We start from the raw sequence: 22,738 nt of genomic DNA, 5'->3' as shown, positions 1-22,738 counted from the left end.
TATCACTAGGCACTCATGATATTAGAAAGAAAAGGCAAAAAAATACAAGATGTGAGGCTAGGGCAGCTACAGGAATGATAATAATTAATTTCTTGCAGATTAATTAAATGTCTGTGAGGGTATAAACCTTCAGTTGGGGCTTAAAAGTAGAGAGGTGAAAGTAAGAACATGCGATACTGGGTCAGACCAAGGGTCCATCAAGCCCAGCATCCTGTTTCCAACAGTGGCCAATCCAGGCCATAAGAACCTGGCAAGTACCCCAAAACTAAGTCTATTTCATGTTACCATTGCTAGTAATAGCAGTGGCTATTTATTAAGTCAGCTTAATTAATTGCAGGTAATGGACTTCTCCTCTAAGAACTTATCCAATCCTTTTTTAAACACAGCTATACTAACTGAACTAACCACTTTCTCTGGCAACAAATTCCACAGTTTAATTGTGTGTTAAGTGAAGAAGCACTTTCTCTGATTAGTTTTAAATGTTCCACATGCTAACTTCATGGTGTGTCCCCTAGTCTTTCTATTATCTGAAAGACTAAATAACTGATTCACATCTATGCATTCTAGAACTCTCATGATTTTAAACACCTCTATCATAACCCCCCTCAGCTGTCTCTTCTCCAAGCAGAAAAGTTCTAATCTCTTTAGTCTTTCCTCATAGGGGAGCTGTTCCATTCCCCTTATCATTTTGGTCGCCCTTCTCTGTACCTTCTCCATCGCAATTATATCTTTTTTGAGATGCGGCGACCAGAAATGTACATAGTATTCAATAGGGATGTGAATCGTTTTTTGACGATTTAAAATATCGTCCGATATATTTTAAATCATCAAAAATCGTTAAAGGCGATATATAATAGGAATTCCCCCGATTTATCGTCAAAAATCGTAAATCGGGGGAAGGGGGAGGGGAAGGGGGAGGGCGGGAAAACCGGCACACTAAAACAACCCTAAAACCCACCCCGACCCTTTAAAATAAATCCCCCACCCTCCCGAACCCCCCCAAAATGTCTTAAATTACCTGGGGTCCAGTGGGGGGGTCCCGGTGTGATGTTCCACTCTCGGGCCACGGGTTGATAGAAATGGCGCCGGCGCTACCTTTGCCCTGTCATATGACAGGGCAAAGGTAGCGCCGGCGCCATTTTGGTTCCTGTCCCCCGATATCACGAGCGTAGGAGATCGCTCCCGGACCCCCGCTGGATCCCCAGGGACTTTTGGCCAGCTTGCGGGGGCCTCCTGACCCCCACAAGACTTACCAAAAGTCCAGAAGGGGTCCGGGAACGACCTCCTGCACTCGAATCGTGATGCTGTAATGCAAAATGGCGCCAGCCGTACGGCTATACGGCCGGCGCCATTTTTCAGTACGGCAATATGGCCATACGATCAGCGCCATTTTGCAGTACGGCAATATGGCCGTATGGCCGGCGCCATTTTGCATTACGGCAACACAATTTGAGTGCAGGAGGTCATTCCCGGACCCCCGCTGGACATTTGGCAAGTCTTGTGGGGGTCAGGAGGCCCCCCAAGCTGGCCAAAAGTCCCTGGGGGTCCAGAGGGGGTCCAGGAGCGATCTCATATGCTCGTGACGTCGGGGGACAGGAACCAAAATGGCGCCGGCGCTACCTTTGCCCTGACAGGGCAAAGGTAGCGCCGGCGCCATTTCTATCAACCCGTGGCCCGAGAGTAGAACATCACACCGGGACCCCTCCACTGGACCCCAGGTAATTTAAGACATTTTGGGGGGGGTTCGGGAGGGTGGGGGATTTATTTTAAAGGGTCGGGGTGGGTTTTAGGGTTGTTTTAGTGTGCCCGAGAGTGGAAGATCACACCGGGACCCCCCCACTAGACCCCAGGTAATTTAAGACATTTTGGGGGGTTCAGGAGGGTGGGGGATTTATTTTAAAGGGTTGGGGTGGGTTTTAGGGTTGTTTTAGTGTGCCGGTTTTCCCGCCCTCCCCCGATTTATGATTTACACGATATTTAAAAAAACAAAACTGCGACGATCCGATTCCCTCCCCCCCCCCAGCCGAAATCGATCGTTAAGACGATCGATCACACGATTCACATCTCTAGTATTCAAGGTGGGGGTCTCACCATGGAGCGATACAGACATCATGACATATTCCGTTTTATTCACCATTCCCTTCCTAATAATTTCCAACATTCTGTTTGCTTTTTTGACTGCCGCAGCACACTGAACCGACGATTTCAATGTGTTATCCACTATGACGCCTATATCTCTTTCTTGGGTGGTAGCACCTAATATGGAACCTAAAATTGTGTAACTATAGCATGGGTTATTTTTCCCTATAAGCATCACCTTGCACTTGTCCACATTTAATTTCATCTGCCATTTCGATGCCCAATTTTCCAGTCTCACAAGGTCTTCCTGCAATTTATCACAATCTGCTTGTGATTTAACTACTCTGAACAATTTTGTATCATCTGCAAATTTGATTACCTCACTCATCGTATTTCTTTCCAGATCATTTATAAATATAATTAAAAGTAAGGGTCCCAATACTCATCCCTGAGGCACTCCACTGCCCACTCCCTTCCACTGAGAAAATTGTCCATTTAATCCTACGCTCTGTTTCCTGTCTTTTAGCCAGTTTGCAATCCACGAAAGGACATCGCCACCTATACCATGACTTTTTACTTTTCCTAGAAGCATCTCATGAGGAACTTTATCAAACGCTTTCTGAAAATCCAAGTACACTACATCTACCGGTTCACCTTTATCCACATATTTATTAACTCCTTCAAAAAAGTGAAGCAGATTTGTGAGGCAAGACTTGCCTTGGGTAAAGCCATGCTGACTTTGTTCCATTAAACCATGTCTTTCTATTAGGGATGTGAATCGATTCCGGACTCGTTTCTGGTATCGATTTTGGGTAAAAACCGTGGGAAATCTTTGTTCTCGCGATTCTTACCCGTTTTAATCGGCTGTGTCGAGCCGAAAAACCCCCCCACCCGACCCTTTAAATTTAATCCTTTTGCATCCCCCAACCTCCCCACCCCCCAAAAATTTTTTAAATTACCTGGTGGTCCAGCGGGGGTCCAGGGAACAATCTCCCGCACTCTGTCCGTCGACTGCCACTAATCAAAATGGTGTCGATGGCCATTTTCCCTTAGCATGTGACAGAGTATCCGTGCCATTGGCAGGCCTCTGTCACATGGTAGGAGCACTGGATGGCATGGGCCGGGAGTGTGGGGGATGCAAAAGTATTAAATTTAAAGGGTCAGGGTAGGTTTGGGGTTTATTTTTAAGTGCCCTTTCTTCCTGCCCCCCCAAAAAAAACAATAAGAGAACCCCACGAAAAATGTTGTGGGGTTTTCCTATCAGGTTCGGGGGCTCCCTGAATTCTGAGTTTGAAAATATCTTCCGATATTTTTAATCATCACAAAAACGATTCACACCCCTACTTTCTATATGTTTTGTGATTTTGATGCTTAGAACACTTTCCACTATTTTTCCTGGCACTGAAGTCAGACTAACTAGGCAGTCTGTAGTTTCCTGGATCGCCCCTGGAGCCCTTTTTAAATATTGGAGTTACATTAGCTAACCTCCAGTTTTCAGGTACAATGGATGATTTTAATGATAGGTTACAAATTCTTACTAATAGCTCTGAAATTTCATAGTTTAGTTCCTTTAGAACCATGGGGTGTATACCATCCGGTCCAGGTGATTTACTACTCTTCAGTTTATCAATCAGGCCTACCACATCTTCTAGGTTCACCATGATTTGGTTCAGTCCATCTGAATCATTAGCCATGAAAACCTTCTCCGGAACAGGTATCTCCCCAACATACTCTTTAGTAAACACCGAAGCAAAGAAATCATTTAATCTTTCCGCGATGGCCTTATCTTCTCTAAGTGCCCCTTTAACCCCTCTATCATCTAACGGTCCAACTGACTCCCTCACAGGCTTTCTGCTTCGGATATATTTAAAAACGTTTTTATTGTGAGTTTTTGCCTCTACAGCCAACTTCTTTTCAAATTCTCTCTTAGCCTGTCTTATCAATGTCTTACATTTAACTAGCCAGTGCTTATGTTATGATTTTACACTTACCTCCGCAGCGCAGGAGCCATTTACTTTAATCTTCAGCTTGGAGCCAAGTCTATCGGGACCCTCTTGCTGCAGGGAGTGCCGTCAACGCTCTCTTCAGCTTCACGGCCTGGAGGCAGCAGTCCCCAGGCTTTCATGGTGGCTGGAGCTGCCCTCTGTGCTTCCAGCAGTGGCAGGAGTCGCTGCTGACATTGGGGCCTGTGTAGAGGCCCGGCTTTTCCCTGCACTGCTCCTGCAGCATGGATGCTGGCCATGGTTCTGCATACTTCCTGTCTTCTAGGGCGCGGGGCACGCGTCCTTCACGTATTTAAAGGGCCAGCCTCCTGGCCCCACCTGGACTCCTGCTAGGGCGTTTCCTGATCTTCAGCCCTATATAGAGGCTCAGCTTCTTGTCCTTAGGTGCCTTTGCAAGGAGTTAGTTTGTCTCAAGGACTTCTCGTCTTCACTCCTGCTGGTATTTCCTGTTCTTTGTGGGATCCCTCATCGTTCTTCATGTTCCTGGTCTCTTCCTGATATTTCATGGTCTTCCTGTGATGTTCCAGCTCCTCGAGTCCTCCAGATGTCTATCCTGAGGGTAAATCCGTTTTTTCCGGTTCCTGTTCTTGGACATTGAAGCCTCAGTCAGTTGGGTTCCTTTCTGATGCCTCATCTCTGCTTCTGCTTCCTGGACCCTTGGTTCCTCATGGCTACCTTCTCTGGCATGTAATGTTGTGTCTCATCACCTCGTGCCATGGGCCAGCCTTCTTGACTCGCAGCACTAGTCTCCGGAGGGTCATCTTCACTTTAAAGCCAAGTCTCATCTTGGTCCCATGTTTCATACCTTAAGCCAAGTCTCGCCTTGGCCCCCTTCCCTTTGCTCGAAGCCAAGTCTTGTCTTGGTCCCTTACCCTGGAATTTGTCTCAGCCCTCGGATGTTCTGGTGGCTGCCCCCTCCATGCCTAAGACTCTGATTGAACCTGTGCCATTCCAGCATGGTGCGCGACTAGCCATGGGCAGCTGTGTAGGGCGCGCCTTGGTACAGGCTTCTACTGAATCTTCACCATATTTCGACTTCAACTACCACGTATTCGTCTGGAGTCTGCCTTGCATTCAAGCATGGTCTGCGACCAGTCCATGGGCTGTGGGCTGTGTAGGGCACGCTGCGTTGCAGCCTCAAACCAGTACTTGTTCCTAACCTTGATCCTGAGTCTTCATGCTCAAGCCTCTCATCTGAGACTTCGCATCTCAAACCTCTTGTTTGATTCTTCACGTCCCAAGTCTCTTGTCTCAGTCTTCATGTTCCAGAGCCTTCATCTGCCCTCGTCTCCTGTCCAGCCTGCTGCCATTGCCTTTCCCAGCGGTGGTCCGAAAGGGCTTGGAGTAGTCGGAGAATCACAGAGACTAACCAAGCGTGGTTGGTCTCACTGAGGTATGCAGGTCGGCAGGGGCCTGGGCTTGTTCTCGACCCAGACATGGATTTGTTTCACCAGCCTCGGTGTTTCCCCAGAGCTCCTCTCTGGGCTCACCAAGGTCCAACGGCACACATCTCCTATTCTCGTGCAGCAGCTGCTCATGGCATCTCTTGCTAATCTAGTCAAAGCCTGCGTGCGCATAACAGAAGGCAAAGCCTCCTAAGGCCCCCTTTCTGTAACAGATTGCGAAGGCCATGTGTCCGGTGGGCCTGTCCCTGTTATGGGTTTTGCTTCTGGACTGTTTCTTGTACCCAAAAAATTTTTTGGGTGACTTTCTTGTGTTCTACGACCTGCTGGAGGCGTTAGCATCCTGGACAGTTTTTTTGACCAATTGTTGGGACTCTAATTCCCGTAGGTGGTGCTTGCATCTGGACTTTTCATCTTGTCTGAGTTGACTGGTTGGGTTCCACGACCTGCAGGAGGTGCCTGCGCCCAATCCTGGCTCTATCATGTTCCATCTTTTTTTTTTATGCAAGCTGTTCCCACCCTGGATTCCCTCCCGGGTCTTCCCAGTGCCCTCTGATGTTCCCAGTGCTCTCTGATGTTTCCAGCATTGCTTGCCTCTTGTTACCTCTTGTGGCCTCTTGTTGTCTCTTGCTGTCTCTTGTTCTCTTTTGTTTCCTTTTGTTGCTTCTTTGTGCTGTTTGTCTTTTTACTCTTTTGTGCTGTTTGTCCCTTTTTGCTTGTTTGTGCTGTTTGTCCCTTTTTGCTCGTTTGTGCTATTTGCTTTTTGATCATTTGTGCTGTTTGTCCCTTTTTGCTCGTTTGTGCTGTTTGTGGCTTTTTGCTCATTTGTGCTGTGTGCTTTTTTGCTCGTTTGTGCTGTTTGCTTTTTGCTTTTTTGTGTTTTTTGTTTTGCTTCTTGTGGCTTTTTAACTTTTGCCCTTTTTGCTTCTTGTGTGGCTTGCCTTTTTTCTCATGTGGCTTGCCTTTTTATGCCCTTTTTGCCTTCTCATGTGGCTTGGCTCTTTTGGCCTTTTTTTGCCTCTTGTGTGTGGCTCTTTTGGCCTTTCTTGTTGTCTTGTTTTCTGGTGTCTTGTAATGGACTTATGCTTCTTTGGACTTCAAGTGCCCTTGTTTTCTGGGTTCATACAACCTGCAGGAGGTGTCTGCACCCAGAGTTTCATCTCCAATGTGTGCTTTCCATGTTTTCCAGTGCCACATTCCAATGCGTTTCTCTAAGCAGAAAGTGGATACCTTGCCTCCATTATGCAAGTTCAATTGCCCTATTGAACTCCTGCCGGGCACTATGCTTCCCAAAGGCAGAACCTATCCAATGTCTCAGCCTGAGACTCAAGCTATGTTGGAATATATTAAAGAGAATCTAAAGAAAGGCTTTATCCATCCATCTGATTCCCTCACAAGAGCGGGGTTCATCTTTGTGAAGAAAAAGGACAGTGGACTACGTCCCTATATTGATTACAGGGGTCTCAATGTGATAACCCATAATGATCAATGTCCGCTACCCCTCATCAGCGAACTGTTCGATAGCCTTGAAGGGGCATGAATCTTCTCTAAACTGGACCTGAGAGGTGCGTACAACTTGGTACACATCCAACCTGATGACATTTGGAAGACTGCATTTAATACCAATGATGGCCACTATGAATATGTGGTAATGCCTTTTGGGCTATGTAACGCTCCAGCCTTCTTCCAATGCCTTATGAATGAAATCTTCCGAGGTCTCCTGTACAATTTCATAGTTGTATACCTCAACGACATTTTGATCTTCTCTAAGGACTTAGAATCCCACTGCAACCACTTCTGCATCGTTCTCCATCTGAGAGAGAACCATCTGTACACTAAGCTGGAGAAAGGTCTGTTCAAGCGGAATTGCTTACCCTTTCTGAGATATATCACCTCTAATCATGGATTCTCAATGGACCCGGAGAAACTTCAGGGAATCCTCGACTGGCCTCAGCCAGTGGGCCTTCGAGCGTTGCAACGCTTTCTAGGCTTCACTAATTATTACTGGAGCTTCATTGCAAATTACTCTTCCATAGTTGCCCCACTCACTGCTATGACTAGGAAAGGGGTCAACACCAGAGTTTGGATACCCAAAGCAATTGCTACCTTCCAGAGGATTAGAGAAGCCTTCAGCTCCGGCCCTTGTCTCTTTCATCCGGACCCCAAACATCCCTTCATTGTGGAAGTTGTCGCATCAGCAATCAGTGCCGGAGCATTCTGAATCAACACTCCTCCACGGGCAAGCTGACTCCCTGCTCGTTCTATTCTCATAAGTTTTCCCCCATGGAACAACGGTACACCGTAGGTGACCATGAACTCCTTGCGGTCAAGCTGGCACTTCAAGAGTGGTGCCCTTGGTTAGAAGGGACACAACATAAGTTTACCATCTTTACTGACCACAAAAACCTCGAACATCTCAAAGAGGCTCATCTTTTAAATCCCCGTCAGGGCCGATGGACCTTATTCTTCGAAAGATTTGACTTCAAACTGTGTTTTCATCCTGGTTCCAAGAACCTGTGCGTAGATATGCTATCCAGGTTATTCAAGCCTGAGGACGTCCCAGAAGTTCCTAGCTTCATCATCGACCCTGCTTGTATTTCCCTTGCTGCATCTACCACCGTCCCAGTTGGGAAGACCGTAGTTCCCTGACGGCTATGTGAACGAGTCTTAAAATGGGCTCGCAACTCTAAACTGGCAGGCCATCCTGGTTGTGCCAGGACTTTGGAAATGCTGTGAAGGCATTATCGGTGGCCTACAATGGTGCAAGATTCACAAAACTACGTGGACTCATGATCCATTTGCGCCCAGCAAAAACCACCAACAGGGAAGCCTTGGGGCTTGCTTCAGCCTCTCCCAGCACCTACGGAGCCATGGTCCAGCATTTCAACGGACTTTATTACCGACCTACCTCCTTCCCAAAATAACACAGTGATTTGGGTCATCGACCACTTCTCAAAAATGGGTCATTTTATCCCTTTGCTAGCCTTCCTTCTGTCCTGGAACTGGCAAAGCTCTTCTGAAGAACATCTTTCACCTCCACAGACTCCCCAAGTAGATAGTATCCGATCAGGGACCACAGTTTGCTGCCAAATATTGGTGTTCCTTGTGTTGAAAGATTGACATTTCTTTCAGTTTTACATCGACCTACCATCCCCAGGTCAATGGGCAGGCCAAAAGGACCAATCAGACCTTGAAGACATTTTTATGCTCATATGTAAATGACCAGCAAGACAATTGGTCGGATCTTCTCCCCTGGGCTGAATTAGCGCACAATACCCATGTCACAGCAGCCACTGACACATCTCCGTTTGCAGTAGTCTTTGGACGGCAGCCCTGACTGCCTCTTCCTGTTCTTTTGATGGTTCCGTCTCCAGCGGCTCAAGCCATGGCTCAAACCATTCGTCAAGTGTGACCCGGATAAAAGAGCAACTGTCAAGAGCTGCAGAACACGCCAAGCACACTTCTGATCTTCACAGACAACCTGCTCCACTTTTTTGACCTGGCCAAAAAGTGTGGCTGAGTGCTTGACACATTCAACTGAGACTCCCCTCTCACCGTCTGTCTCCGAAATACATCGGACCATTTCCCATGATCCAAATAGTGGGAGCGGTCTCTTATCAATGCCAGCTACCTTGTTCATTGGGTATCCACAACACGTTTCACATGTCCCTGTTGAAGCCGTTGGTCCTCTCCTGCCCTCACGTAAAGACCCTCCTGCTCCGTGAGTCTCCACAGAACCCGACACTTCTCTCCAGGTAAGAGAGGTCCTCGACGTCCGGTGATGCCAAGGCAAGTGGGAATACCTCTAAGCCTGGGAGGGCCATGGGGCTGAGGAGAATTTGTGGGAACCCTCCCAAAACATCTTTGATAAGGATCATCTGACGACCTTCCTTAGACTGTACCCTGAGAAACCACAGCCGTGTAGGGGGAGGCCTTGAAGGAGGGGTACTGTTATGCACCCTGCCTGCGGCCATCCTGCATGCGGACCTGCTCACCTTCATGGTACCACAGCAGGCCCTGGGACGACCTCCCTTGCGGTAGTTGCCAGTCCTGCCAGGCCCCAGCGTCCCATGGTGGTGGTCGCCGGGCCTTCCACTGCACACCGGGCCTCACGCCAAGGTTTGGCGGCCTTGGCCATCTTGGCCACGCCCATACGCACGTGCGTGCGGACTGCCTTGACTCATGTAGGGCCAAGGGCGGGTCCTAGCTCTGCGGTGCATCCTGATTGATCCCCCGATATAAGGAAGTTCTTGTCTTCACTTCCTTGTCTTGGCAATTGGGTCTGTTTGCTCTGAGATTGCCTCTGTGCTAGTACTTGTGCTTGCTTGTCCTAGTCTCGTTCTAGGATCCTTCTGTTCCAGTTCTGTTCCTGACTTGTCCTTGCATCCTAGTTCCTGTTCCTGCTTGTTCCTGTGTTCATCTGTCTGTATACCCAGGTAGTACCCTCGGACTGTCTTACCGGTACTGACCTGCCTGCCTTCCTGCCGCCTGCCTCAAAGATCACAGCCTTCAAAAAAAGCTGTCTTGATCTTAGATGGGTTTACAGTTCTTATTTTCCTATGCTTCTCTTCATTACCACTGCTACTTGTGTTTATCCCAGGATTCAATGGAGAAAGAATATATTTCCCTCTTCCTCTCCCATTGTCATGTCTGCCACTGCCTCTTGATGCTAGTGACATGATAGTATTTATTCAAATTGATCACCCTCATATGAGCACACACACTGTATATCAGACAGAAATTCATGTTACTAATAGCACAGTGAATTGCTGAGAATTGCTGTCTGTGTACACTAAGAGATGAATTTTAAAAGCCCGATGCGCACATTAATTAGGGGATGCATGAAAAAGTTGGGCTCGTGCACACCAAGTAGATTTTAAAAGCTGCCTAGATATGTGTGTATTTCCCGCAGCATGCACATCTAAAAACTTTTCAAAAAAAGGGGTGAGGTGTGGGCATGATTTGGGCAGGGAATGGGCATTTAGGGGCTTTTACACCAAGAAAGCAAGCTAGCCCTTGTCATTTGGTCATTGACAACTCTGTATATTCTGCAAGATAATAGCAATCTCTTTCCCAGTATGTTTCTTGCAGACACTGGCACATACTGCCTGCTGGTTGGAGAAAAGATGCATAATCTTAACCTATTGATATACAGTTACACTGAGGGGCAGATTTTAAAAGGCGCGCGAATAGCCTACTTTTGTTTGCGCTCCAGGCGCAAACAAAAGTACGCTGGATTTTAGTAGATACGCGCGGAGCCGCGCGTATCTGCTAAAAACCTGGATCGGCGCGCGCAAGGCTATGGATTTTGTATAGCCGGCGCGCGCCGAGCCGCGCAGCCTACCCCCGTTCCCTCCGAGGCCGCTCCGAAATCGGAGCGGCCTCGGAGGGAACTTTCCTTTGCCCTCCCCTCACCTTCCCCTCCCTTCCCCTACCTAACCCACCCGCCCGGCCCTGTCTAAACCCACCCCTTACCTTTGTTGGGGGATTTACGCCTCCCGGAGGGAGGCGTAAATCCCCGCGCGCGAGCGGGCCTCCTGCGCGCCGGGCCGCAACCTGGGGGCGGGTACGGAGGGCGCGGCCACGCCCCCGGACCGCCCTGGGCCGTAGCCACGCCCTCGTGCCCGCCCCCAAAACGCTGCTGACACGCCCCCGAAACGCCCCCCTCGGAGAACCCCGGGACTTACGCGAGTCCCGGGGCTCTGCGCGCGCCGGGAGGCCTATGTAAAATAGGCTTCCCGGCGCGCAGGGCCCTGCTCGCGTAAATCCGCCCGGTTTTGGGCGGATTTACGCGAGCAGGGCTCTGAAAATCCGCCCCTTAATGCTTTGACAAAGAGATTATTTTCCACTGATAGTAATATGGCTAGGATACAGAAATAGCAATTGTAAAAGCACACCTTGCTTTATCTAAATATCTATCGCTCCTACTCCTACTTCACTTATTCCTAGCTACTCTAGCTCCCAAGTTTTAATACCCCTGTTTTATTGTAACTTTGATTGTTTCGACCTTTCTTATTTATAGTTACTTGGTTTTTCCCTTGTTTCATGTAAACCGGCCTGATATGAATCCCATTCATGAAGGCCGGTATAGAAATATTTTAAATAAATAAATAAATAAATAAATAAATAAATCTAAAGCTTTTAAAGTAATCTTTTTGTTAATTTTGGAACTTTGAAGCAAGGTGCTTTAACATCTTTGCCTTTTCTCTTTAAGATTCAACAGAGGAATGACTGAGTACAAAATGGTCATTGGCTGCTCAACATGCTCTTATTTTCACTTTCACATTAAAAAAAAGATGAAGTCAATCCATGCATCTGTCAGCTGCGATAGCTAGTTGAAAAAGTGCTGAAATATGATTGGTTCTGCTCCTTTCTTATCCAGTTCCCAACTAGCTCTGCTCTTTCTGGCTTTGCTTCTTTCATAGACTTTAATGGAAATAAACCATTTAAGTTGAAAATGATTCAGATTTTTGAGGACTACACCTGTTTAGTTTGGATTATACAAATTAATCCAACAATTTATCTTTCAGATCAAATTTCACATTTGATTCATTTAAATTCTCCTCCTAATAATAAGCTTAATTGAGTCTGGCATGAATATTTAAGTATTGACATATAGAGTAGTGGACTGGATAAAAAGTCAATACATTTTACCATAAAGTATTCCATGGCAGATAAAAATCAAATTAGGAAGAAAAATATTTTCACAGAGAAACATATTATAACTTCTGGCTTTGATGAGTTATACCTAAGGACCTTTGTTTTCAGATTTATTTTATTTTGCCTGGGAAATTCAATATTATAAAAAAAAAGTAGTGGAAAAATGTCTTTGATAAACAGTAATGTACAGGAGAAAAATCTACTAATTTCATGATTGTTCTTTCATTGCAATTCCCAGACAAAATAAAATAAAACCTGAAAATGAAGGTTCCTAGTTATATCTCAGTAATCTTGTTATTCATTACCATGACCAAAGTTATGTCATTAATAAAGTTAATTTCAATTCTGTAGGCTTTTTATTCATTTAAGTCACCACAAACAAATCACTGTATACTTTTAGGTTCATTGAAGGAAATGTAATATAGCAGGGTAGGGTTAGATCTTATATTCAAGCTAACCCCATACTCTTATTAAATATCTAGTAGTGTGACCAAAGTCTCAGCAGAGAATATTTTCTCCAGTAGATTATAGGGATTATGTTATCTTAATCCAGGAGCTGAAGAGCTCAGGTCAATACAGCACATTTTATCTTGGTCTCAAGAAGTAGTAGGAAAAAATCCAAATTTCTCTTATTCTCTTGTTGATGGGTGAATCCCTATGTCTGAAGGAAAATGCAATTCTTGAGATTATGTTTCATGTGATACCAAGCTCAGAAACTAACTTCCATGATGTATACTTAATGATGTAAATTTGATTGTCATTAATCACTGAGATAAAATGTTAAAGTACTGCCATCAATCAAATTCTGAATTATAGCTAGTCTATACAATTGAAAATGATATTGTTTTATCTAAAAGATCTTGCCGTTATTTAACAGATTTGAATAATGACTGTCTGCTTCAAAAAGCATTAACATTGAGTATATTTTTTCCATCTGCATCATTTTCATGTGCAATATCTGAGTAAGTATTATCTATGGTTTAGATTCATTCAAGAAAAACAAATCATAGAATATGATAGCCTGACTTATTTACTTCCCAGTGCAATATCAAAGACCCCATCTGATCTCTGACTTCCCCTTTACTTCATTACAACTAGGAATCTTCCATGCTTATCCCATTTCCATGCTTTCTTGAATTCTGTTACTTTTTCATTCACCACTTCTACAGGATGGCTGCACTATGCATCCATTACCCTTTCTCTGAAGAAATTTTCTTTTCTGATGTTACTCTTGAGTCTATTCCCTTGCAGCCTCACAGCATGACCTTCATATTCTTGAGCTTCTTTTCTATTGAAAAAGGCAGTTAAGGATGCACTTTTATTTGAAACAAATGCCACTATTCTGTGCTTAGTCTAGTTTAATGTATTGATTTGTTACCTACTATCTACATATACAGGCCAAAGTGAGTTACATTAAAAACATTAATAAAATAAAGTCACAAATACAAAGACCAACAACAAAATCAAAATGAAAGACATGAGTTTCCTAAGAAAGGTAACTGACAGCATCTGCTTGAAGAAATACCATAGAATAGAATATTAGACCATCAGACCAAATGATTTGAGAAAGAGATAAGATTTTAACATCTTCTTAAACTGAAGTATATTGCTAGCTAGATGTAAAGTTTCTGGAACAACATTCTATGCTATGGGCCAGCAATACAGAAGATACAATCTCAAACTTCGACCAAATGTGCGAGGTTCATGGATGAATCTTCCAGCAGTCCTCTATTGTCTCACCATAGAGCTCTGGAAGGCTTATAAATTATGTGGATTGCATTAAGCCATACAGGGTAGATATCATAGATTAACTGGTGAATCACCCTTGTATTTCACATGCCAATAATTGGCAACCAGTGGAGCTTGGCTAAATCTGGATTAATATGATTAAGAGGGGTAAATTAGTCTTAAGGCATGCTGCACTGTTCTGCACCATTTGTAAAGTTCTCAATGCTCAAGCTGGGAGACCCAAGAACAAGGAGTTGCAGTAATCCATTGAGAGAAACAATAAAGACTGAACAGTAGTCCAAAAATCAACAGGGACTAAAAGGTTTTTTAAATACCATAGAAGAAAACTTCATGAAAAATGATTTTACCAATGCTTTTAGATGAAGTTGCTTCGAAAAAATTAGCATGAATCCAAATCCCTAGATTTTGTACCATGGACTGAATTAGGATATGATGGCCATCAAATACAGTAGCTGGGTAATCTATGGATGAAAATTTGCTCAGAATTTCTGTTTTAGCAACATTGAGAATTAACCATCAACTTCTTGTTCTTCTACCACTCTAAGACCTAGATTAATCATTTTGCTATAAATATAGCAGAAATATGGAGCAGTAGTGGCCACTTTAAGAAAAGGGGATTGGCTATTCAAAATTTAGATTTACCACATTGCGAAGAAAAATAGTATCATGCATGGTAGGATATCGTGTTGCATGATGCCTTAGCATGTCACACATCATTTACCACAAAACATGGCAATTACTAGGGATGTGCATCGTTTTTCTGACGGATGGCCAATGGCCCTTTGCCCTTACCATGTGACAGGGATTATCGGTGCCATTGGCCAGCCCCTATCACATGGTAGGAACAATGGATGGCCCGCGCCATTTTTTAAGATGGTGCCGACCGTCCATTGCTCCTACCATGTGACAGGGGCCAGCCAAAGACACTGATAGCCCCTGTCACATGGTAAGGGCAAAGGGCCATCGGCACCATTTTGTTTACTGGCAGCCAATAGCCGAGAGCGAGAGATCACTCCCGGGACCCCCGCTGGACCACCAGGTACTTTAGAAAAGTTTTGGGAGGGGTCGGGAGAGTGGGGGATTCTAAATAATTAGATTTAAAGGATCGGGTGGGGGGGGTTTCGGCTCGGGACAGCCAAAAAAAAAGCGGTCAGAACCGCGGGAAATGAAGATTTCCGCGGTTCTAAGAACATGATACTGGAAACGATTCCAGAACCGACTCACATCTCTAGCAATTACTGCATCACACTTTTCATTTTGGTTCATATATACAGGCTTCCTGTAGCTGCCTCTTTGAGGGTGTGTCAGACATTTGGAGATAAGAGGAGAGTAAGTGAGTGGTCTAGTGGGAGTAGTTTATTTCTACTGCTTACCTGAGTGCATTGTCTTTTCTTCTGTTGTCCTCTGTTCCCTTTCCCTTGGTCTTTTGTGTTCTTTGTTGGAATGAAAGTTTTTGTTAGCTTGTCCTGTTTCTCTGTCTTTGTGATAGGACAAGAAAAGGAGTGCTGGTGAGATGTGGTGGTGATGGTGGTCAGGCAATAGAGAAGTGGTGGTGAGGTGTGGTGGTGGTGAGGTGTAGTGATGATGTGGAGTAGTGGTGAGGCATGGTGATGGTGAGGCAGAGGCAGAGTGATGGTGATGGTGAGCCGGAAGAGGAGTGGTGGTGAGGCATGGTGGTAGTAAGGCGGAGAAGAAGGAGTTGTGGTACTGAGGAGGAAGACGAGTGGTGGAATGGATGAGTGAGGATAGGAGAGGATGAAGCATGAGAGATGAGGGGATAGAGGAGAGGACAGCTGTCAGGAGAGGAGGGGAGGAGGGAAGAGAGGAGGAGGAGGGAGGAGAAGGGCAGGAGTGCTAGGAGGAGGAGTAGGAATAGGGACAGGGACAGAAGTAGAAATAGGCAGGAGGAAAGGGATAGGAGGAGATGAGAGTTGGAAGTGGATAGGCAAGTAAGTATGGAAGGAGGAGGATGGCAGGCTAGGGATAGACAGAGAGGGAAAAGGGGAAGGGTGTTGATAGGGCAGATACAGGAGGGGAGGAAGGGAGGGGAGAGGGAGTGGGAGCAAGAGTGAGGAAAGGGAGGACACCACCCCAGAGGCAGAAATGGCACCCTGTTCTGGCAGCCAAGCAGCAGGGCATGTTTGGCTTAAAGCTTTGAAGTTCTGTGTGGAGGACAAAAACATGATAATCACATAGGTCCCTGAGAGCTATGCAATGTTCTTCGGCAATCATGCAGCCAAGACATCAAGGGCATTCAAGGGCCAGATCTGGTGCACAATTGGCCAGGCCATATCCATGCACAGTAGAGTGAAATGGACAGTGGAATACATGGCTCACGAGCACCGGGACATAAAAGTCCCAACTGAAAATCAAGGTGACAAGCTGCAACAGACAGATGGAGAATCCCCTTGTCCTATCATCATGAAACCAGTGGAGGAATGCCTCATCGAATGGTTAGGACAGGGTGTGTTCAAAGGGATGAATGAATAGCTGGACACTACGCAAGCTGGAGCCAGTAAGTTAATCTCACCTGTAAATGTCAAGTCTGTTACAAATATCTACATCATTTGACATAACATGCACACATTGACTGAAGCAAAGTGCACATCTGATGCCTATGGTACATGTGTGCTTCTTTGCATTGGTACGTATGTCTTCTTCTTTGTTTCACAGCTCTTGCCCAGGATTCTGCCAGTCCAAGACATCAAGCCTTAGGGACCAGCAGCATAAAACCAATTTTATGGGCCCACATACAGTTGGATGCACAGATTTAGTTCAGCTAGGAGGAAGAGGAGCAGCAGTACCCACCTCCTGAGCAGCTGCATATGCTGGCACCCCTTGGCTCAGCAAGACATTTCAATATAAGCCTGAACATATCAGGCTTACTGGAAGACCCCATCCTGCAGTAGGAGGCAGTTGAGAAGTCACAACCAACCTCCAGCACACCACATCACTAGCAGGAGGCAGCAGGTACTGAGCAGGAGCAGCCCATCAGCCCCATAATGCAATGTTTGGAGGTCAAAACTGCAGCTCCTGCCATACCCAGCACTGCATCAGCAACAACAGAGCCCTTGATGCATGAGAAGCTGGATTGGCTGGAAAGGAGGCATGTGGGATACACCTCCAGTACATATGGGTAGAACAGTGCACCTGAAGAGGGCTGTCAGCAAGCAGACCCAGGCCCTGTGGGATCAGACAGCACCCCATACGCAAACTCTAACTGCTTTGGCTACATCCATAAACAACACGAGTGTGTCGACACAAATTCTCCAACATATGCCCGAACGTCCAACTGTGCCTTCCCCAGCATCCCAGGACTCCTCGCCCCATAGAATTCCCTGCCAAGAGAGATGACCCAGGGTAGGCCCTCCAAAGAGATGCCACCCCCAAGTGGGAATCCCCACAGAGGATAAGGCCCATGAGGACCCCAGTTGTAAAGAAGAAAAAAGCCATCAAAGATGGATGCTAGATGGAAGAAGCCTGCTGGGCTTGCCCTGACTACAGAATTCCTGTGCTGGCTTGATATAAGAAGCCTGCTGGGAACATCCTGACCACAGAATTCCTATAAAGCTAGATGGAAGAGGTCTACTGGGCCTCTCCTGACTACAGAGTTCCTGTGCCAGCTAGATGGAAGAGGACTGCTGGGCCTGTCCTGACTACAGAGTTCCTGTGCCAGCTAGATGGAAGAGGACTGCTGGGCCTGTCCTGACTACAGAGTTCCTGTGCCAGCTAGATGGAAGAGGACTGCTGGGCCTGTCCTGACTACAGAGTTCCTGTGCCAGCTAGATGGAAGAGGACTGCTGGGCCTGTCCTGACTACAGAGTTCCTGTGCCAGCTAGATGGAAGAGGACTGCTAGGCCTGACTTGACTACAGAGTTCCTGTGCTGGCTTGCTAATGGGGATGGTTTACTGTCTGCCTGTGTTGTCCTGCTACCTATTTCTAATGCCATCCTCCATACTCTGCCCATCCTCAAGCCTCCTTGATGTGATCTTCAGTCATGGTCCTGCTGCTGTCTCATCACATCATGTCTCAGCTCCTGCTCCTGCTGCTATCTTATCTCATCTCATCATGCTGCTGCCTCCATGCTGCAGTGTCTTCTCCTAGGGCTCCTGTCTCCATGCTGTGGTGTCTCCTTCTGGGGCTCCTGCCTTCATGCTGCGGTGTCTTCTCCTGTGGCTCTTGCCTCCATGCTGCACTCTTTGGTCCTTCTTGTAGAACTCTGCTGCCTTGGCCCTTAGGCTGTACTCTTTTGAGTGCATTTTTTCAACATGGACTGCCTGGCCTTCTTCCTGAACTCTGCTGCTATGACCCTTAGGCTATCCCCACTTTGAGTGCACTCTTGCAACATGGACAGTCTTGAGTCTTTTTCTTGCCAGCACATAGTTGTGCTGCTATGAACTCTAACATTAGAGCTGTACTGTAGCTATTGGGTAGCCACTTCTGCTTTCTGTGTTATTTACTGTAATCATTACTAGGCAAAAGGATAAGATGCTAATACTGTATATGTTATGTTGCCTTTTGTAGCAATGTGTGTTCAAGTGTACACTCAATGTCCTGGTCATTTCAGTTACAATGTCATGTTCTATTTGATATTTTATCTTTACTGAATGTGATTACCAAAGACTTTGAATTGCTTTGAATCTATTGATGACATTTGGTCACAGATTTTGAAAATTATCTTTCTAGTAGTGATTTTTCATTGTGTGGTTTTTGCCTTAAGGGTTCATTAGATAAACGTTTTATGACCCATATAACCTTGCATGCTAGAGTGCCTTTGGGTATTCTAACTAGGCACCGTTCTGGAATGCAAAACCATATGGCCTAGACCTTACAACTGAAAGCTCATTGTATGCTCCCAAGGAAGAAAGCAAGAGCTAAACAGGAAACTCTTTACTGTGGAGCTTCACAATTGGCTTCGGTTGCCTTTTCCAGAGAGCCTATTCTGAGCTAACCCTTGGGTACATTGATATGTATGTGAGATGGGTACTAGGAAGCTAGTGTTCATCTCCATATGCTATCTGGTAGAATAGGTGTAGAGATGCTTGGTTAGAGGTGCTGTAGCTATGCATTCACTCTATTGGGCTCCAATAGGTTGAATAACTCTGCAAACCTCATAGTGTAGCTATAAAAAACCATTGGCCTCTTCCTTTATGCAGATATATCACCTCTGACCAAACAATGGGCCTTCTCTCTGGCTCTAGTACCGAATGCACTCGTGACATAAGTCTTTAGTCAGAGGCCTACTTGAAAAGTACATAAAACCCTGGGGAGCATAAATGTGCAGCTGCAGGCACCAGAGCTGGAGAATACATTGCATACATGTAAATCTTGTGTGATGTTAAGATGAAGTTACATTAATCATCCCTCAAGACTTTACATTGGGCCCCTTACTAATGTCTTCACTCCACTTAAAAGGCAATCTAGACCAAATCCCTTTCAATATCTCACACTAAACAAAATATGGCATCTACTTATAACCTGCTCTAACACTGTATCAGCAGCTGTGTGACAACTGAGGAGGAGAGACGGAGTTGTGTAAGCTAGAGAATCCCCACAGCTCCACGGCAGACAGCTATGAGTCCTGCTGTTGCTTGGGACCAGCAGACTTCCACAGACAGGCTGCCAATCCTATACTGGCCTGGGTTGTGGCTCAGTATATACCTTTTAGCTAACTGTAGCAAGTGGGAAAATATATTGGTGATTATTTTGTCATAGATTACACCACACACTTATTTATAAGCATAGATGTTTTACTTATAAGTCTGAGAATAATCAATAAGAAGCATACAAGATTAGAGAGTTTGTATTAAAGAATATATACACGAAATACTTTCCACACGATTCCCAATGTGATGTATTTTGGAAATCTGTGACAATGCATTGGGAAATCAGCAACAGCTCATTGGTCACTTCATTATCCACTGATAATGTTAAAAAATCTTTCCCCTCCTTCATCTCGGGTCACTTCATTAACACTGGTAATGTGCCAAAGCTTTTCCTCTGAGCTGTTGGTTCTCTGATTTCAGACAGTTAGTTTGAAGTAGGTCTTTTTATGTTGATTCTGCTGACCTTTGTCCTAGTTCTTTATCTGGACCATTCCCCATGTGCTCGTTGATGCCCCAACTGTCCTTTATCCATCAGCAACAAACAGGTGTAACTGAGAGGCTAAGTCCTGTTTTCCTCAGGTATCTGAACAGTGTAGAATAGTGCACTGCATATATCCTGCACATATGTAGTTATAGCACTATGAAGCACTGATTACTGAACTTGCCAGAGAATTATCCAGCACAGATGACATCATTCCTGGAAGGATGGAACTAAGTTTGTTATTCTAACTGATAAGAAGAGGCCTGTGGCCTATAGTAAGAGCAAGCTGCTGTACACATGTTAACATATATATTGATTGGCTATTAAAGGTAAAGGGTGTGGATTATGCAGATGACTGATAATAGCAGACCCCAGACCCTTTATAAGCTGATGCACATGTTAAGATCTCTGAGCAGATTTTAAACAGACCTTGTACACCTTTGCTTGTACTAAATTCTTTCTGTATTTTTCTGCTCCTAGAGGAATTATCCGCCTTCCTCTATTTACTTATCTGTATTAATAAACCTCTCTTTATTATCGTTTGAAGCTGGTATTCATTCTGTAATTAGAGGAGAAGCCCCTCTTTTAACATCTGGAGGCACCGCCTGGGATTCACAGGAAAGGATTTGCGCCCTTTCCTGAGTCTCCCTGGCTACAGCAGTGCGGAAACTGCTTAAGGCTTTTGACTAATTAACCAGTTCCACTTAGGGTGACCTGGGGTCATTAGCGTACTTTAGTACTGGCAAGATCGTGAAGTGAGTCCGGTGGCTGCCACGGAGGTCACGATTAAACTCTCCATCCTTCGGATCCAAGACGTTGGGCCCAGGGGGGAGTCGATTGGTTCATTGGGTATGTATGGGATTTAATTTTAATTTTTTTAAGAAAAAGTGATTGATTTGATTAATGTTTCAGTTATCTATGTCTTCTCTTTTATTTTTTACTATAGTTTGTTAGTCTGCAAGACCTAGTTTAACTTGTAGTTCGTGCTTCTTTTGAATGACATTCCTTACTGTCTGTGGAATCTGCTTTCGAGTACTTTTTTTTTTTTTTTTCCCAGCTATGTGTGTGTTACCAACGAGCTAATTTAGCAGGTTTTGTTCTGTATTATTTCAACCTTTCAGACTTTCACTTCAGTTTGGTGTTCTAGTGCAGATTTTCTACTCCCCCTCTCCCCCTCCCTTTTTTTCTCTCTGATGTTCCGTTTATTGTAGTTGTAAACCTTCTGCATTCTTTTCTCCTTTGCCTTAACTTTCTTCCCTCTCTCTCTGACTGTTTAATTTGCTCTGTTTAAATGCTGTATGTTTTTCTACTTTCTCCTTTGCACTTCCTTGCTTCTGCTTGCACTTTCTTTGTTTCTTGAGGCGGGAGACGCCTTACCCTCGCCCCTCTCCTTCCTCCCCCCTCTCCTTCCCCCCCACCTTTGCGTTCTTGTGCCAAGTGGCGACCGGTTTCTTTGTCTGGTGTTCATCCTTCTATCTGCCACCTCGCTCTCCCTCCTCGCCCCTCCCAACTCGTCCCTCCCTTGTCTCTTCTCTGTGCATGTTGGGTACTTGAGTTTTGCTTCCCCACCCTTTAGCTTTGTCCTTTTTTGGTGCTGTGCGTTGTCACGCCCCATCCCCCTGCACATTCATTCCTGCTTACGTCAGAGCCTGCTCGTGTCTGGCTTTCTTTGTTTCTCTGCACTTTGGGCATTGGCCCACACCTCCCCCCCCCCCCTCCCTGCCCTGCTTCGTCCTCTGTAAACGCATTGCATTCTGGTTTTGTTAGTTTTTTTTTTCTCTCTCTGTGTCTTTCTCTGCCTGTTTGTCTTCTCCTATTTTTTGCTGTGTTGATTTTCTTTCACTTTCGTTTTCTTTGTGTGACTGGCTTCCCTTGTTAGTTTAACTGCAGCTATTAAAGTTTTATGGCTTAATTGCTCATGCGTCTGTTCCTTCCCGTTTCTTGCACAGATTCTGAGTTCTTTTTTTTTTCTTTTCTTGCCTGCTCCCTTCCCCCTCTTTGTTCAGCGCTCACGGAGCGATAGGAGTGCGTGAACGAGTTGGGGGTAGCCCCCACCGCAGTGTATCCCCTGTGACCGCATTGACTTCTGGTCTTCTTAGTTTTTTCTCTCTCTGTTTTTTTGTGCCTGTCTGTCGCCTTTACTGCTGGCTGATTCCAGGTTTCTGGTTTCCCGAGAGGCTGAGAGACCGCCTGCTGTGTTAATTGCTGTTCGCTTTGCATTTCCAAAGGGCTTTTATTCAGACCACTGCTCTGTTCTTCTTTTACTTGTGCTGTCTTTCCATCACAGGACTGCCCCTAATAACTCTGACATTAAAAGAAAAAACTGGGAGAAGTTACAGCATCAGAGATTATTTTAACTGATCTTAAATATGTTTTCCACGTACATCCAATGCTCAGCTTAGTTCTGACGCTGTTTCTACTGTTCTCTGTGATTCCCCTTCCGTAGTTTACGCTCTGCATTTCTTGCTGCTGAGTTAAGTGCCTGGGTTATTTGGACGTTAGTGCTCCTGCCCCACCCTTTGGAATTTCTTTCTTTGCTCAGTGGACGGGGGTGATCCCCCCTCCCCTTTCTCTGCCTGCTGTCATGTTACACTTTGTGGCTTGTTAGCACACAGACACAGAACACAGGGGGAGCCTTGGCTTCCCCCCCCCCCCCCTTTCTCTTGCCAATGGTAAATTGCCTGTTGTTCTGACTGTCCCTTGGTTTCCCATGAAGTTTCTATGTAATTCTTTTTCTTGTGACTTGTACCCTCTCT

At 45.5% G+C, this 22,738-nt stretch overlaps 1 protein-coding gene across 1 annotated transcript in view; it reads right to left on the bottom strand.

Moving 5' to 3' along the window:
- Nucleotides 1-22,738, bottom strand: part of SNTG2 (syntrophin gamma 2) — a 690,678-nt gene that overhangs the window by 609,421 nt on the left and 58,519 nt on the right. The window lies entirely within an intron of this gene.

Source organism: Rhinatrema bivittatum, chromosome 3 (assembly GCF_901001135.1).
Source record: "Rhinatrema bivittatum chromosome 3, aRhiBiv1.1, whole genome shotgun sequence".
Taxonomy (NCBI): domain Eukaryota; kingdom Metazoa; phylum Chordata; class Amphibia; order Gymnophiona; family Rhinatrematidae; genus Rhinatrema; species Rhinatrema bivittatum.
This window is presented reverse-complemented; position numbering and strand designations above follow the sequence as displayed.